The sequence below is a fragment of the Ahaetulla prasina genome, chromosome 1 (assembly GCF_028640845.1).
Source record: "Ahaetulla prasina isolate Xishuangbanna chromosome 1, ASM2864084v1, whole genome shotgun sequence".
Classification (NCBI taxonomy): domain Eukaryota; kingdom Metazoa; phylum Chordata; class Lepidosauria; order Squamata; family Colubridae; genus Ahaetulla; species Ahaetulla prasina.
In genome coordinates, this window is record NC_080539.1 from 187,544,648 (window position 1) to 187,560,561 (window position 15,914).

Here is a 15,914-nt window from a genome sequence, read left to right on the forward strand (position 1 = left end):
TAATTTCTTTGTTCCCTTCTTGAATTTCTAACATCTGATCTGTCATCTGTTTCAGTTTCTCTTCAATAAGAGAAGTTTGCACATTTATAGTCTTTTACAAAGTCCTTCAAATTTTCCTGTAGTGCTTCTAAATTTAGTGCTTTTGTATCAACAGTATGAGCTGGAGAAACTCCCACACTCCTAGAGGTTGGTAGTTTTATTTGTTTGGCTGCCATCTTTTAAACTTTCATTTCACTTTAATCCGAATTAACAAAAGATCTTTTTGTATTTTCTGTGAAAACAGTCTTAAAATCTCTTCCCTTTATCCTTTTATTCCTTTATTTAATGACTTCTAACAGTCTCTTGCAGCACTATACCCAGAACAGTAGGAATTTTCTCACTTTGGCTTTCCGCTCGTTAAGTCGTTAAGCTAATGACACCATTATCAGTCTTGCCTTCAAGTTGCAACAAAACAGCAGGGAGTTAAGAAAATTGTTATTTGCATTTACAATCCTCCTGCTTCTGTTCTGTCCGGTATAAAATAAATTTGTAATCCAATATTGGTCCCAAAGCTTGGTCGCGGTGATTATTTCTGCCGGAGCAGAGAAGCATTGGATCCAGAGCGCTTCGGGCTAATAGGGAGCTTAACCATTCAAACCCCCGAAATCATTTCAGGGGTTTTAGAAAGCTCTACCTTTGCCCGTCTGCTCACCTCCCCCTCTTCTCCCGGGGGAGAGATTTTCCGAATCACTAGGCAGCTGATTTGCGCTGCCTTAGTGATTCTACATGATACAAAAGCTGTCTGTCTAAAAGACCGTTGCCATCACCAACAGCGCCAAGCAGAAGTCCTGGAGCTCATCCACTTTGTGGTACCACAAAAATGACAGTGTCAGTCAATCTGAGCCTTGCCTGGCTGGACAAGTGGGGTCCAGTCATCACTGTGGGAGGGTGGTTCTAGAAAGCTAAAAATAGGATTGGGACCATTGCCTCCCTGCCCTGGCGATCAGGTCCCACTGGCAGACTCATTGCCCGGATCCTACTCCTGCAAGAAAGCTGCCATCACCGATTTGCTGCCGTGCTGCTCCAAAGTCCCCAAAGAGTATCAAGACTTGGCTAACGCATTCAATGAACAAGAAAGAAACACCCTACTGACCCACCAATTGTGTGATAGAGTTTATACCAGGAGCTAAACCCAAGCTGAAGATGCACTCCATGACCCCCAGGGAAATGGACGAGCTGAGGAATTACATTGACACCAACCTAGCTAGAGGATTCATTCAGCCAGCCAAATCCAGGGTGGCCATGCTGTTTAAAGAGAAAAAAGACGGATCAATGAGACTTTGTGTTGACTTTAAAAGAATTAACACAGTGTGTGTAGGAAACACCTACCCCTTGCCATTGACGAAGGACATACTAAGCCCCCTGGTGAAAGGGAAGGTGTTCACCAAACTGAACCTAAGAAAGGCATACTGCCAGGTGCAAATCAAAGAGGGGGATGAGTGGAAAATGGCCTTTAAATGCCCGTTAGGCTGTTTCCAGTTTAAAGTGATGCTGTTCGGGTTGCAGGGCGCCCCACTGTCTTCATGCAATTGATTCACAAAGTACTGAATGAGCACCTCTACAAGGGCGTCCTCATCCATCCGAATGATATTCTCCTCTAGAGGAATGCCAAGTCTTGAAGAAACTCCTAGCAGCTAAAATATATATCTGAAGCTGTCAAAATGCAAGTTCCACAAGACCTCCCTAGACTACCTGGGCTACTGTGTGTCAAACAAGGGGATTGAAATGGATCCAGAAAAGGTAAAAGCAGTGCTGGACTGGCAGCCCCCACGCATCCGCAAACAAGTTCAAAGCTTCCTCGGGTTTGCAAACTTATACAGGCAGTTCATCCCAACCTTCGCTGAGGTGGCACTGCCCCTCACAGAACTATTGAAAACAGGAGGAGGCCCTAAACTGTGACCTGGCCAGCTTCTGGCTTGGACCCTGGAATGCCAGAAGGCATTTCAAAAACTGAAAAAGCTGTTTGTGGAGGAGCCTAATCTCCATCACCTGGACCCTGACCAGCCATTCGTGATCCAGGCAGATGCCAGTGATGTCACCATAGCTGCAATGTTGTTACACGCCAAAGGCCAGGGTGAATGACAGCCCTGTGTGTACACCTCCAAAAAACTCACTGACACAGAATGATGGTGGGCAGTGTGAGAAAAGAAAGTGTTGTGCCTTGTCCTCCCTCCTCTCCTCAGCCGGGCCCCTCCCGTCTCCTCCCGGGCCTGCTATCAGATTCGGAGTCTGATAATGAAGATGAACGGCCTGTCATGCCTCCAGCCCCCAACCCTGGACCCATGCCCGGACAGGATGTCAGGAATGAACAAACAAACCTCACTCCTACAGCATGTGAGAGGGAGCCAGCCACGTGCTAGAATTACCAACAGCAGACCCAGCGGAAGAGAATTCACAGTGGGAAGATCCCTGCTTCCAGAGATCTGAGAGGCGACGTCAGCAGAAGGAAGGGAGGGGCAGGCCTGGATAAGTGCTGAGTCATGGAGCCACACCCCACAGGCGATATAAAGGACCAGCTTGAGTCAAGCAACTTTGAGTCAAGCAAAGTCTCATTTAGTTTGCTGAAGTCACAACTTGGATTCCTGCCAGCCCTGAGAAATCTGAAAGGAATTTGGCAAAGCTGCAGAGGCTTTGTGGCCATGCTTGATACGGACTTCCTAGACCCAGTCGTCGGAGGGGGAGGGGGACACAACAGAAAGCCTATGATGTCTGATGGGCCCTCCCCACCTGGACACTCTTCCTTGAAGGAAACCAAGCACCATTCGAAGTTTGGACTGACCACAAGAACCTAGAAGCCCTAAAAAACCCTCGGAAACTCTCCCCCAAACAAATCCCCTGGGCATGGTTCAACTTTGAATTAAAGTACATCCCAGGAGGGAAGAATCTGCTCGCTGACGCCTTGTCCAGAAAATTGCCAGCACAAAGACATAATCAACACCATTATCCCTCCCCCTCAGTCAGTTGTTCAAGCCACCACCAGAGGCCAAGACAGATGTTGAGGCTTGGCCTCTGGTGGGGGGACCCAATGACAGGGGCCTTGAAGATACTGCTTCTGGCAGACTAGTGGTTCAATAACAAGAAGGATGCCTTGACACTCAAGGACGGACTAGCCTGGAAGGGGTCCCTACCAGCTTGAGACTCCAGGTCCTGCAGCACAGCTACAAATCCAAGCTTGCTGGACACTTTGGTTACCTAAAAGCTCTTCACCTGACCAGGAGATGGCTCAGGTGGCCAAAGATGAAAGCAGAATGGAGGACTATGTAAAGAGCTGTGCCACCTGCACAGCCATGAAGAAGTGGTGGCAGCAGGTAGCGCAGCTCTTTACGTAGTGGTAGCAGGTGGCAGACCCAAGCTGCCCCTAGGAAGAGATCACTATGGATTGTATAGTTGAGCTCCCAGATAGTGATGGGAACACGGGCACTTGGACCATGATTGACTTATTTTTGAAGTACACCCACTTTACAGCCTGTTCAGGGCTACCCTCTGCCAAGAAACTAGCTAGAATGTTCATAAAACAAATATAGAGGCTATATGGGGTGCCCCACAGAATTACTCTGATGGGGGGGGGGTCCAATTCACCACAAAGTTCTGGAGTGAATTCGTGTGGGCAATACGGTCCTTCCAGAGGCTCAACTCAGTTTTTCATCCGAGTACGAATTGGGCCGCACAACGCGAGAATGCCATGGTAGAACAGTACCTGAGGTGCTATGTACGTGAGTCCTACCAACAGTCCACCTGGGCAGACCTGCTGCATTTCACAGAGTTAGCCTATAATAATGCGATGCATAGCAGCACTGTCCTGACCCCTTTCCAGATCACTAGCAGCAGGGGGCCATCCTCCTCTGTGCCCTTGAATGAGTGGATGGACTCATTGAAACAGGGGGTGGGAAAATACAAAGCAGGCTCTAATAGAAGCACCGAGGAACTACAAAAAGCAAGCTGACAAATGCCACTCCCCCTAACCCCCTTTCCATGTTGGGAACAAAGTGTACTTGTCAACAAAGTATCTAACACTAAAGTTGCCAAACAAAAAACTAGGGCCAAAGTTCATAGGGCCATTCCCAATAGTAAAAGTACAACTGTTCAGCTTAGACTCCCATGCTTGTTAGGGAAAGTGCATCCAGTGTTTCATAGGCTCTCAGCTTGGGCCAGTAGACCAGACAGCCCCAAAGCCCATCGTAGTACAAGAAGAGACCCATTATGAGGTAAAAAAGATATTAGACTCACGCCTGCATCAGGGCCGTTTACAATACCTAGTACACTGGAAGGGGTGCCCCCTTTCTGAAGCCACATGGGTTAAAAGTTGGGATGTGAAAGCTGACAGATTGATCAAGCAGTTTCATGACAGCCACCCGCATTTATTTATTTATTTATTTTATTTATTCATATTTTTATACCGCCCTATCTCCCTAGGGACTCAGGGCGGTGTACAGCCATCTAAAAACAACATAAATATACACAGTAAAACATTAATCTAAAAAACTTATTAAATAGGCCGAATATTTAAAATAGACATAAATAATAAAACCCCAAGTTAAAACCAAATCTAAAATTTAAACAATTAAAATTTAAGAATCTAGTCCAGTCCTGCGCAAATAAATAGATGTGTCTTAAGCTCATGGCGGAAGGTCCAAGGCCAGGAAGTTGACGAAGTCCTGGGGGAAGCTCGTTCCAGAGGGTGGGAGCCCCCACAGAAAAGGCCCTTCCCCTGGGCGTCGCCAGTCGGCACTGCCTAGCTGACGGCACCCTGAGGAGTCCCTCCCTGTGGGAGCGCATGGGTTGGTGGAAGGCATTCGGTGGCAGCAGACGGTCCCGTAAGTAACCCGGCCCTATGCCATGGAGCGCTTTAAAGATCATTACCAAAACCTTGAAGCGCACCCGGAAAACCACAGGTAGCCAGTGCAGTCTGCGCAGGAGAGGTGTTACATGGGAGCCACGAGGGGCTCCCTCTATCACCCGCGCAGCCGCATTCTGAACTACCTGGAGCCTCCGGGTGCTCCTCAAGGGGAGCCCCATGTAGAAAGCATTGCAGTAGTCCAGACGAGATGTCACGAGAGCATGAGTGACCGTGCATAAGGCATCCCGGTCTAGAAAGGGGCGCAACTGGCAGACCAGGCGAACCTGGTAAAAAGCTCTCCTGGAGACGGCCGTCAAATGGTCTTCAAAAGACAGCCGTTCATCCAGGAGAACGCCCAGATTGTGCACCCTCTCCATCGGGGCCAATGACTCGCCCCCAACAGTCAGCCGAGGCTGCAGCTGACTATACCGGGATGCCGGCATCCACAGCCACTCCGTCTTGGAGGGATTGAGCTTGAGCCTGTTTCTCCCCATCCAGACCCGTACGGCTTCCAGACACCGGGACAGCACCTCGATAGCTTCGCTGGGGTGATCCGTTGTGGAAAAGTACAGCTGGGTGTCATCAGCGTACAGCTGGTACCTCACACCGAAACCACTGATGATCTCACCCAGCGGCTTCATGTAGATGTTGAACAAGAGGGGCGAGAGAATCAACCCCTGAGGCACCCCACAAGTGAGGCACCTCGGGGCCGACCTCTGCCCCCCCATCAACACCGTCTGCGACCGATCGGAGAGATAGGAGGAGAACCACCGATAAACCGTGCCTCCCACTCCCAATCCCTCCAACCGGTGCAGCAGGATACCATGGTCGATGGTATCAAAAGCCGCTGAGAGGTCTAATAGGACCAAGGCAGAGGAACAACCCCTATCCCTGGCCCTCCAGAGATCATCCACCAACGCGACCAAAGCCGTCTCAGTGCTGTAACCGGGTCGGAAACCGGACTGGAACGGGTCTAGATAGACGGTTTCCTCCAGGTACCGAGGTAGCTGACATGCCACCACACTCTCTACAACCTTCGCGCGGGCGGGTTGGAGACCGGACGATAATTATCTAACACAGCTGGGTCCAGGGAAGGCTTCTTGAGGAGAGACCTCACCACCGCCTCTTTCAAGGCGGCCGGAAAGACCCCCTCCTGCAAAGAAACATTTGTAAGCCCCTGGAGCCAGCCTCGTGTCACATCCTGTGTGGCCAGCACCAACCAGGCGGGACACGGGTCCAGTAAACATGTGGTGGCATTCAACCTACCCAGTAACCTGTCCATGTCCTCGGGAGCCACAGGGTCAAACTCATCCCAAACAGTCTCAACAAGACGGCTCTCAGACATCCCACCCGGATCTACCCAATTTTGGTCCAGACCGTCCCGAAGCTGAACGATTTTGTCATATAGATAACCACTAAACTCCTCAGCACGTCCCTGCAACGGGTCATCCCGCTCTCCCTGTTGAAGGAGAGAGCGAGCTACCCGAAACAGGGCGGCTGGGCGGTTATCTGCCGACGCAATGAGGGAGGAGACGTAGCAACGTCTCGCTTCCCTCATTGCCACTAGGTAGGTCCTAGTATAGGACCTAACTAGTGTCCGATCAGCCTCTGAACGACTAGACCTCCAGAAACTCTCTAGGCGTCTTCTCCGGCGTTTCATCTCCCTCAGCTCCCCGGAGTACCAGGGAGCTGGTTGAGACCTACGCCGGGTCAGAGGCCGCAAAGGCACGACACGATCCAAGGCCCCCGCCGCGGCTCGTTCCCAAGCCGCGACAAGTTCCTCGGCTGTGCCGTGAGCCAGACCCTCAGGAAACGGCCCAAGCTCCATCTGGAACCTCTCCGGGTCCATCAGGCGCCTGGGATGGAACCAACGCATTGGTTCCGTCTCCCTGCGGTGTTTAGTGGCGGTCAGAAAGTCTAGGCGAAGGAGGAAGTGATCTGACCATGACAAAGGCTCAATGACTACATCCCTCAAGTCCAGATCCTTCAACCACTGACCAGAGATGAAAATCAAATCCAGAGTGCCACCCCCACTGTGAGTAGGGCCATCAACTACTTGAGTCAGGTCCAAGGCCGTCATGGAAGCCGTGAACTCCCGAGCAGCTGAAGATGACAAGCCGGTCGATGGCAAGTTAAAGTCCCCCATGACAATAAGTCTGGGGGTCTCCACCGCCACTCCAGCAAGCACCTCCAGGAGCTCAGGCAGGGCTGCTGCCACGCCGCAAGGAGCCAGGTACGTGACAAACAAGCCCATCTGACATCTATGACCCCACCTCACAAAGAGGGATTCACACCCGGCAATCTGAGGTACAGTGGTCTCCCTCGGCTCTAGACTCTCTCTAATCACAACCGCCACCCCTCCACCCCTACCTTGGGCCCTCGGCTGATGGAATGCTCGGAAACCCGGCGGGCACATTTGCACCAGGGGCACGCCCCCTTCTGCGCCCAACCAGGTCTCTGTAACGCCCATAAAGTCCGCGGCACCCCCCTGGATAAGATCATAGATTGGGGGGCCTTATTGGCCACGGACCGTGCGTTGCACAACATCAGCCGAAGGCCCGGGCTCTGAGGGTCTTGACCATCTGGGGAACGGGAAGAGTCTGAGGGCTCAGGGCGCGCGATCGCCTGCAAGCATCGAGCACGCACCCCCTTAACACGATCCGAGCCCCCACTTCCTCCATATCTGCCCCTCCCCCATACTGTGCAAATAGAACCACCCTCAACCAGTGGAACACAAACTCCCCCCGTGACCCTCGGACCTATTAACTTACCGCCACGAGCATGCGCAGGAACTGGACCCCCACCCGACGGGTTTCCCCCAACACCCGCCCTTTCCCTCCCATCCCTTAAAAATGCCCTATCTAAAAAACCCCAAAGGCTTTTCCTCTTCGCATGCCACCTCTGTGGGTCCCAAGACCCGTCACTGAGGCCGGCCCTTGGTAATAAAACGGGCCATTCCTGCGAGGCGGGGGCACCTCGCAGGCGCAAGAGTTCCTGTACCGAATAGCGTATACAAATCGTAAAAATAACACTTCGCTAGGAGATAGAAGTCGATGGGAGATAATAATTGTCCAGGATGGCAGGATATTATTCAATAGTTCCTCACATGGATACCCATCGTCCGATGGTGGCTGACACATGATAACAGATAAGCTAAAGATGGAAAAGATGGAAAAATAGCTCAGTCCTAAAATCCATAAGGAAGCGAGGTAGGTGGGTCTTCTACCACCACCAGCAATGTCTACAGCTGTTTTTGGATACGTCCCCCGGCAGATCTCAAATCGGTCTCCAAGCCTCTTCCACCACAGTTCCTAGGAACAATCCTGGCCAAAGAGTCCCAAAAGGCCATATAAGTGCCGATGACAGTGCACATTAATAATAATGGAAGAAGCGGGCCCACAAAGGCCAGGACACCTCCAATATCCACCGCGCCAGTTCCCTCCGCCAAGATGGTCCAAGGCTGAAGATCTCTCCAGGCAAACCCCACGCTCCAATTAGTCCAGAGACTGGCCATAGGCCAAAGGCCTGACCACTCCTCAGATCCAGGGCCTTTCCTAGAAACCGGGCCAGGCACCTCTGAGGAAGGCCGGCATGATGTGATAGGCCGCAGGTCCCAAAGAACCACCTAGGGGGAAAGAGGTTGATTGGGAAGCAGACTAACCTCCCTTTGATTTTCTATTAAAGGAGGTTCTTCTCAATTGAGGGGAGGCAGCCATTTTGGGAGCATCTTCAGGGCTGCCACAGTGAGGCCGGGTGGAGCTGTGGGAATGTAAGGAGGGAGGTAGAGACAGCTGGGGGATGTGTAGCCAAAATATACTTTCTCATGGGAGCCATGGATGCTCTACCAGGTGTTGGAAGGGCATGGACCAAAGCCAGTCAGAGTTGGGACTACAACCTGATTGGACCATGTGATGGACATGTGACCTGGAGAGCAAGAACTTTGGGCTTTGATCTGGGTGGGGGGAAACCCTGGGTCCTTAAGAGTCAGGTTTTCACCAGCTGTGCCAATATGACATCCCAAATAAAGTTGTACTTTGAGGAAACTCTAGGCCTCAGAGCTTTGATTGCTTTGGGGTTATTACTTGGAACCCTGACACTGCCATGGATAAGGGGGGGCCTCATGAGGTGGAGATCGACCTCATCCGAGACTGTTGCCAGTGGGCCAGCGTATGGTGCAAGTCCTTCCCTCCCACATATAAAGAATACCCCAGGACCACAAAAAGCAATGCTGAACCTAAACCGAGGTACCCGATGTGATTCAGGTATGGGAAGGAGGGGCACTGAACTGCAGCATGCTGATCCAGTAAGCCCAATATCAGCGCCACAATAATTCCAGAGAAGAAGGCAATGAAGCCAGGTCTGAGGACCTGGGAGACAGCGCTGAAAGGCATGGAGGTCGTAGAGTTTGCCCCTCCTGGATCTGAGGGGTTACAAATAAAAATAGTTCTATTAATCATATTTGTTACATTCCTCAAGCTTATGTAGTTCTAGTGTTAATACACATATTTTTATTAAATTATAGAGTTTTATTATTTAATTATTCAATGTTTCAATATGTTATTCCAATGCCAATCATAATATTGTTTAAACATACATAATACCATCATTCAATTTCTAATATTCCCTCTTATTATTAATTTTAGAATAGAATAGAATAGAATAGAATAGAATAGAATAGAATAGAATAGAATAGAATAGAATAGAATAGAATAGAATAGAATAGAATTTATTGGCCAAGTGTGATTGGACACACAAGGAATTTGTCTTGGTGCATATGCTCTCAGTGTACATAAAAGAAAAGATACCTCCATCAAGGTACAACATTTACAACACAAATGATGGTCATAGGGTACAATTTAACACTTAATTATACATCACTTAATGATAATCACAGGGCACAAATAAGCAATCAGGAACAATCAATATCAATATAAATCACAAGGATTACCAGCAACAAAGTTACAGTCATACAGTCATAAGTGGAAAAAGATTGGTGATGAGAACAATGAGAAGATTAATAGTAGTGCATATTTAGTAAATAGTTTGACAGTGTTGAGGGAATTATTTGTTTAGCAGAGTGATGGCCTTCGGGAAAAAACTATTCTTGTGTCTAGTTGTTCTGGTGTGCAGTGCTCTATAGTGTCATTTTGAGGGTAGGAGTTGAAACAGTTTATGTCCTGGATGTGAAGGATCTGTAAATATTTTCACGGCCCTCTTCTTGATTTGTGCAGTATACAGGTCCTCAATGGAAGGCAGGTTGGTAGCAATTATTTTTTCTGCAGTTCTAATTATCCTCTGAAGTCTGTGTCTTTCTTGTTGGGTTGCAGAACCAAACCAGACAGTTATAGAGGTGCAAATGACAGACTCAATAATTCCTCTGTAGAACTGAATCAGCAGCTCCTTGGGCAGTTTGAGCTTTCTGAGTTGGCGCAGAAAGAACATTCTTTGTTATGCTTTTTTGATGACATTTTTGATGTTGGGTGTCCATTTTAGGTTACCCAACTGTCTCGCTGTGACACTTCCGATCGAATCCTTTGTTGTGCTTTTTTGATGATGTTTTTGATGTTAGCTGTCCAGGAGTGCAAAGACCAACTTGTGTCCAATCTTGTTGCAACGTCAACTAGAAGTCCCTGAGAACAACTTCTTATCACCTTTCTCAGCTTGAGTTCTCAAAACAACTTTGCACCTGTGCATTGGCTTGGCTTAGACTGGACATATGGGAGGGGTTTTCTGTAATGTTTAATCTAACGGGTTTTGAGCGGGAATTTCAGATCCTGTCTTGCTTTCCTTGCTATCACTTTATCTCAATAAAAGCTTCCTTTTGAAATAATGCCTGTTCCAAGAATTCTGCTTTCTTGAAGGGAGAGGAGAGGCAAGTCTTTGAATTATCTTTCATTCAGAGAAGGACTTACTTCTGTACACACAAGTTAGTGAGAATAAATTGAAAGTAATCCTCCGTGATTTAATGGCCATGTCAGAATGTTTTACAACCCATAAAGCATTTTGATCTTGGAAAACATTTTGTTGCCTCCCGATCATATGATTGCATTTATGTGCTTGGCAACCTGTTCACATTTATAGCTACCTGCCAAATGCCTTGCAATCATATGATTGCCACTTGTAATCTTCTATCTTCTAACCTCCCCCAGAAAATCAATGGTGAAATGGTAGGGAAGTTTGTAAGCAGAGTGGACATTGAAATTGAAGTCAAATCATTCAATGCACTGAGAGATTTGCCCTCCCTCAATGCAGGGAAGGGAAATCCTCTCTTGTACTAGAGGAACAGACCTCAAATATGGCAAAATCACTAAATAATGTGATTGTTCCAGAAAGCTCAGAATATTGATGTTTGCTATCTTTTCTACCACTCCAGGGGGGAAATGCTAGTAAAAGTTATAGTTCTGAGACTTTTACCACTTTGCTCAACGACCAAGATTCTGAGCCCAATTGCAGTCATAACTAGAGAACTATATGTAAATAGAGTGGCTGTGGGTCTTTCTGCATCCAAGAGGTTATCATCTTTGGTCCTGGATGGAATTGCGCTTAACCCAGACACTATCCCAGACAGGCCCAGTGTGTAACTTGGGGGTCCTCTTGTACTCATGGCTCCTGCTCAAAGAGCAGGTGCCAACTGTGGCTGCAGGGCCTTTGCCCAATTTTGTATTGTGTGGATAGGGAGTCCCTCCGTTCAGTTGCTCATGCCCTGTTCATCTCCTGAATGTGCAGGAGATGTGCACATATTGCAATGTGTTCTACACTGGCTACCTCTGCTCCATGAACTTCATAGATACTAATTTGCTTCCTGGTCCAATTCAAGGTGTTAATTGTTATCAATAAAGCTCTATTATGGCCAATCTCTTGACCTTCCACAAAGGGGTAAAAAGTGGTTGTATAGCCTTGCATGGGAAACACAGAGGGAGGGTCTACTCTTTAACTCCTTGAATGATAAAGTAGAGAAAATGCTTATATTTTTTTCAGATTATCTCAAACTTCGTGAGTTAATTAACATTACAAAAGATAAAATCATAGTGATAAAGAAATGGGATAAAAATAACAATGCAGTTTAATGAAATCATGCAAATTTCTTTATTTTAGAAAGATAAAATCAATTCACAAGTGATAAGAATGTTAAAAAATGTTCTATTAATTTCCATATCAGATTTAGCAGATAACTTCCCACAATATAGTAGGACAATATACCAGGTCTGCCATTATAGAAAAAGAAACTGAAACAAAAGAAGCATTTATTCCTTCCTTATCGTCTAAGACAGTACAAAGATACTGATCTAATTTTATCCCTACTACAATAATCCTGTGAAATAGGTATACAGTAAAAGAAGATCAACCAATAAGTTCCCATTGTTAAATAAAGACTTGGGCATGTATCTACCCATTAAAGTCTAAGTTCATATCTAGCCCATCCAATCATATTGGGAAGGACAGGCTCCCTCTGAGATCTTTCTTTTAAGAAATGTTATATACAGGTTTTTCAAAGGCCTATTTTCTTAGTCACTGCCTCTTTTCTAATCTAGCATTCCCCTAATTTGGAAATTCAGCTTGCCCAACTTGACTGGGATTTAGTAAAGCAATCAAAATTCTGGATTCCTTGGAGAGGGGAATGAATTGAGAACCTTCCTGTATGTATGAGTGTATGATTATATGGGGTTTTCAAGATTCCTTGATAGTGGAATATTTGGGTTATTTATCTGATATTTTCTTATTTAAATTGGTATATATAACATTGCAACCTACTCAGAACCAGTTAATGATTGGATCAGCATATAAACTCAAAGAAAAACAAATAAACAATGTCCCATTTCTACACAAATGAATTTGGAATTAACCACTTTAATGGACTCTTGTAAATTTCACTATTACTAAGCTGGAAGCAAACCAGACACCACTGACACTATTCTACTTTTGAAAAATCCCATTTCAATCTAATGTATGAAATACATTTCTCATCTTAATAGATGAGATCATCACTCAGTATCAGCAGGCATTCAAAACATTCCTCAACTTTTTAAAATAGTTCATTTAAGATGGGAGCTCCTGAATTACGTGTGTGAAATCTTTAAAAATAATTAGATAAAGTATAGGAAGGCCCCACTTCTAGAGAATTAAATATTTTGGGGGATATTAAAACAGGCAGGATAGAATATTTTTCCAAAAGAGAAAAGGAGAAACATGTTCTTAAAAGCAGAAAGCAGCCCCAGTCTTTCTCAATAGCCTCAGGCAGAAGCCTCAAGTCTTTAGAGATGAATATTTTATACCTACTGTATCTTTCGGAGTATAAGACGCACCAGAGTATAAGACACAGCTTAGTTTTTGGGGAGGAAAATAGGGGGGGGGGGAATCTGCGTACCAGGTATTCATCTGGCTAGCATCCTTAGTCTGGTCAGCTTCAACACATTATTTTGCTGGTTTTGAGTGCGCACGCACACTTTTTATCCCCTGCTTGGGGATAAAAAAACAGCTTCTAAAGCAAAGGCTCATTACATTGCACAACCCCCTATAACATTGCAGAACCCTATAAAAATCCATCCATTCCTAAGCCAAGGGGTCAGCCACCCCAGAAACATTTGATGCTGTCACTGAAATTTCTGGAAATCAAATAAATAGAGACCTTCTTTCCAATCAGCCTCCATTTTATTTCTAGCATCTTTCTCCAAGCTTGGAACCGGACCAGATTTTTTTTCCAACAAAAGGTGAAGGTTTCACTGTCCAGTTGAGTCCAACTCTAGCATTCCTGTCGTGTCCCACTCCTCCGCTGACGGCCGGGTCAGGGAAATCCGAATCAGGCTTGCCTCTGCAGCTCTGCCCAAAGTCCTAGCAAAGTCCTCAGAGAAGGCAGGAGACCAGTAAGTGACTTCAGCAAGATAAGTTCGACTTTTGCCTGACTCAGAGACTGCCAGAAAGTAGATCCTTTATATAGGCCATGGGGTGTGGCTCCATGACTCAGCACTCATTAAGGCCTGCCCCTCCCTTCCCTCTGTTGCCTCCGCCTATCCAATCTTCTGATGCGAGGATTACTCCAATCAGCTGTTGGGAATAAACCCTCCTCAGGCTCACCTGCTGTGGAGGAGGGGGAGGGGTCTAGCTGCTCCGTTTGCCTGGGCATGGAGTCAGGGCTGGGGCCGGGAGATTCTCCTTCTTCTGCAGTTTGTGTGGGCATGGAACCAGGACTTGGGCCGGGAGGCATACATTCCTCCGTGTTCGGGAGCAGGTAAGAAGGCCCCGGCTGCTCTGAGGGCGGGCAAGACACAACAATTCCATTTCTTATGTGAGGGAATCAGCATTGTCTGAAAACATTTTTTTCATAGTCGTGTGGCCAGTATGACTATACACTGAGGCACATGGAATGCTGTTACCTTCCCACCAAAGTGGTACTTATTTATCTACTTGCATTTGCATGCTTTCAAACTGCTGGGTTCAAATTGCTCAGGAGCTTGGGAAAGTAACAGGAGCTCACCCCATCACAAGGCACATAGGTTTCAAACCTGAGCTGTCAGATTTTTAGCTGACAAGCTCCATGGTATTAACCACTACCCCCTAGAAACTAATTTTCTGCATATAAAAACTTTTCATACTTTAGTTGTCTAAATGCAACTGTTTTATTGACAGAATATTTGAATATAGAGATACCACAGTATATTGCAGAAAATAATAGAACATTCTTGATTTTTCTAGGATGTTTATTTATTTATTTATTTATTTAATCATATTTATATACCGCCCTATCTCCCGAAGGACTCAGGGCGGTTTACAGGCACTTAAAAACACATAAATACAATATAAAAGCAATTTAAAAACTTATTCTAAAAGCCCGTTAATTAAAATATAAAATAAAACCCAATTAAAACCCATAAATTTAAAATCTAGCTCAGTCCTGCACAATTAAATAAGTATGTTTTAAGCCCGCGGCGGAAGGTCCGAAGGTCCGAAAGCTGACGAAGTCCAGGGGGTAGTTCGTTCCAAAGGGTGGGAGCCCTCACAGAGAAGGCCCTTCCCCTGGGCGTCGCCAGACGACATTGCCTCGCTGACGGCACCCTGAGGAGACCCTCTCTATGAGAGCGCACGGGTCGGTGAGAGGTATTCGGTAGCAGTAGGCGGTCCCGTAAATAACCCGGCCCAATGCCATGGAGCGCTTTAAAGGTGGTCACCAAAACCTTGAAGCGCACCCGGAAGGCCACAGGTAGCCAGTGCAGTCTGCGCAGGATGGGTGTTATGCCGGAGCCACGAGGAGACCGGACGATAATTACCTAAAACAGCCGGGTCCAGGGAAGGCTTCTTAAGGAGGGGCCTCACCACCGCCTCTTTCAAGGCGGCCGGGAAGACACCCTCCACCAAAGAAGTGATCGTAATCGCCTGGAGCCAGCCTCGTGTCACCTCCTGAGTGGCCAGCACCAGCCAGGAGGGGCACGGGTCCAGTAAACACGTGGTGGCATTCAGCCTACCCAACAACCTGTCCATGTCCTCGGGAGCCACAGGGTCAAACTCATCCCAAACAATATCGCCAAGACCACCCTCGAGCATCTCACCCGCATCACCGCAATCTTGGTCCAAACCATCCCGAAGCTGAACGATTTTATCGTAAAGATAACCGTTAAACTCCTCAGCACGTCCCTGCAACGGGTCATCCCGCTCCCCCTGGTGTAGGAGGGAGCGAGTCACCCGAAACAGGGCGGCTGGGCGGTTATCTGCCGATGCAATGAGGGAGGAGGCGTAGCTACGCCTCGCTTCCCTCAATGCCACTAGGTAAGTCCTAGTATAGGACTTCACTAGTGTCCGATCAGTTTCCGAACAGCTAGACCTACTCTCTAGGCGTCTTCTCCGGCGCTTCATCCCTCTCAGCTCCTCGGAGAACCAAGGAGCCGGTTGGGACCTGCGCCGGGTCAGAGGCCGCAAAGGCACGACACGGTCTAAGGCCCCCGCCGCGGCCCGTTCCCAGGCCGCAACAAGTTCCTCAGCCGAGCCGTGAGCCAGACCCTCAGGAAATGGCCCAAGCTCCGTCCGGAACCCATCCGGGTCCATCAGG

General features: G+C 47.5%; 1 protein-coding gene across 4 annotated transcripts in view; it reads right to left on the reverse strand.

The window, feature by feature from the left end:
- The window catches only part of AGAP1 (ArfGAP with GTPase domain, ankyrin repeat and PH domain 1), a 457,470-nt gene that overhangs the window by 247,197 nt on the left and 194,359 nt on the right, over nucleotides 1–15,914 (reverse strand). The window lies entirely within an intron of this gene.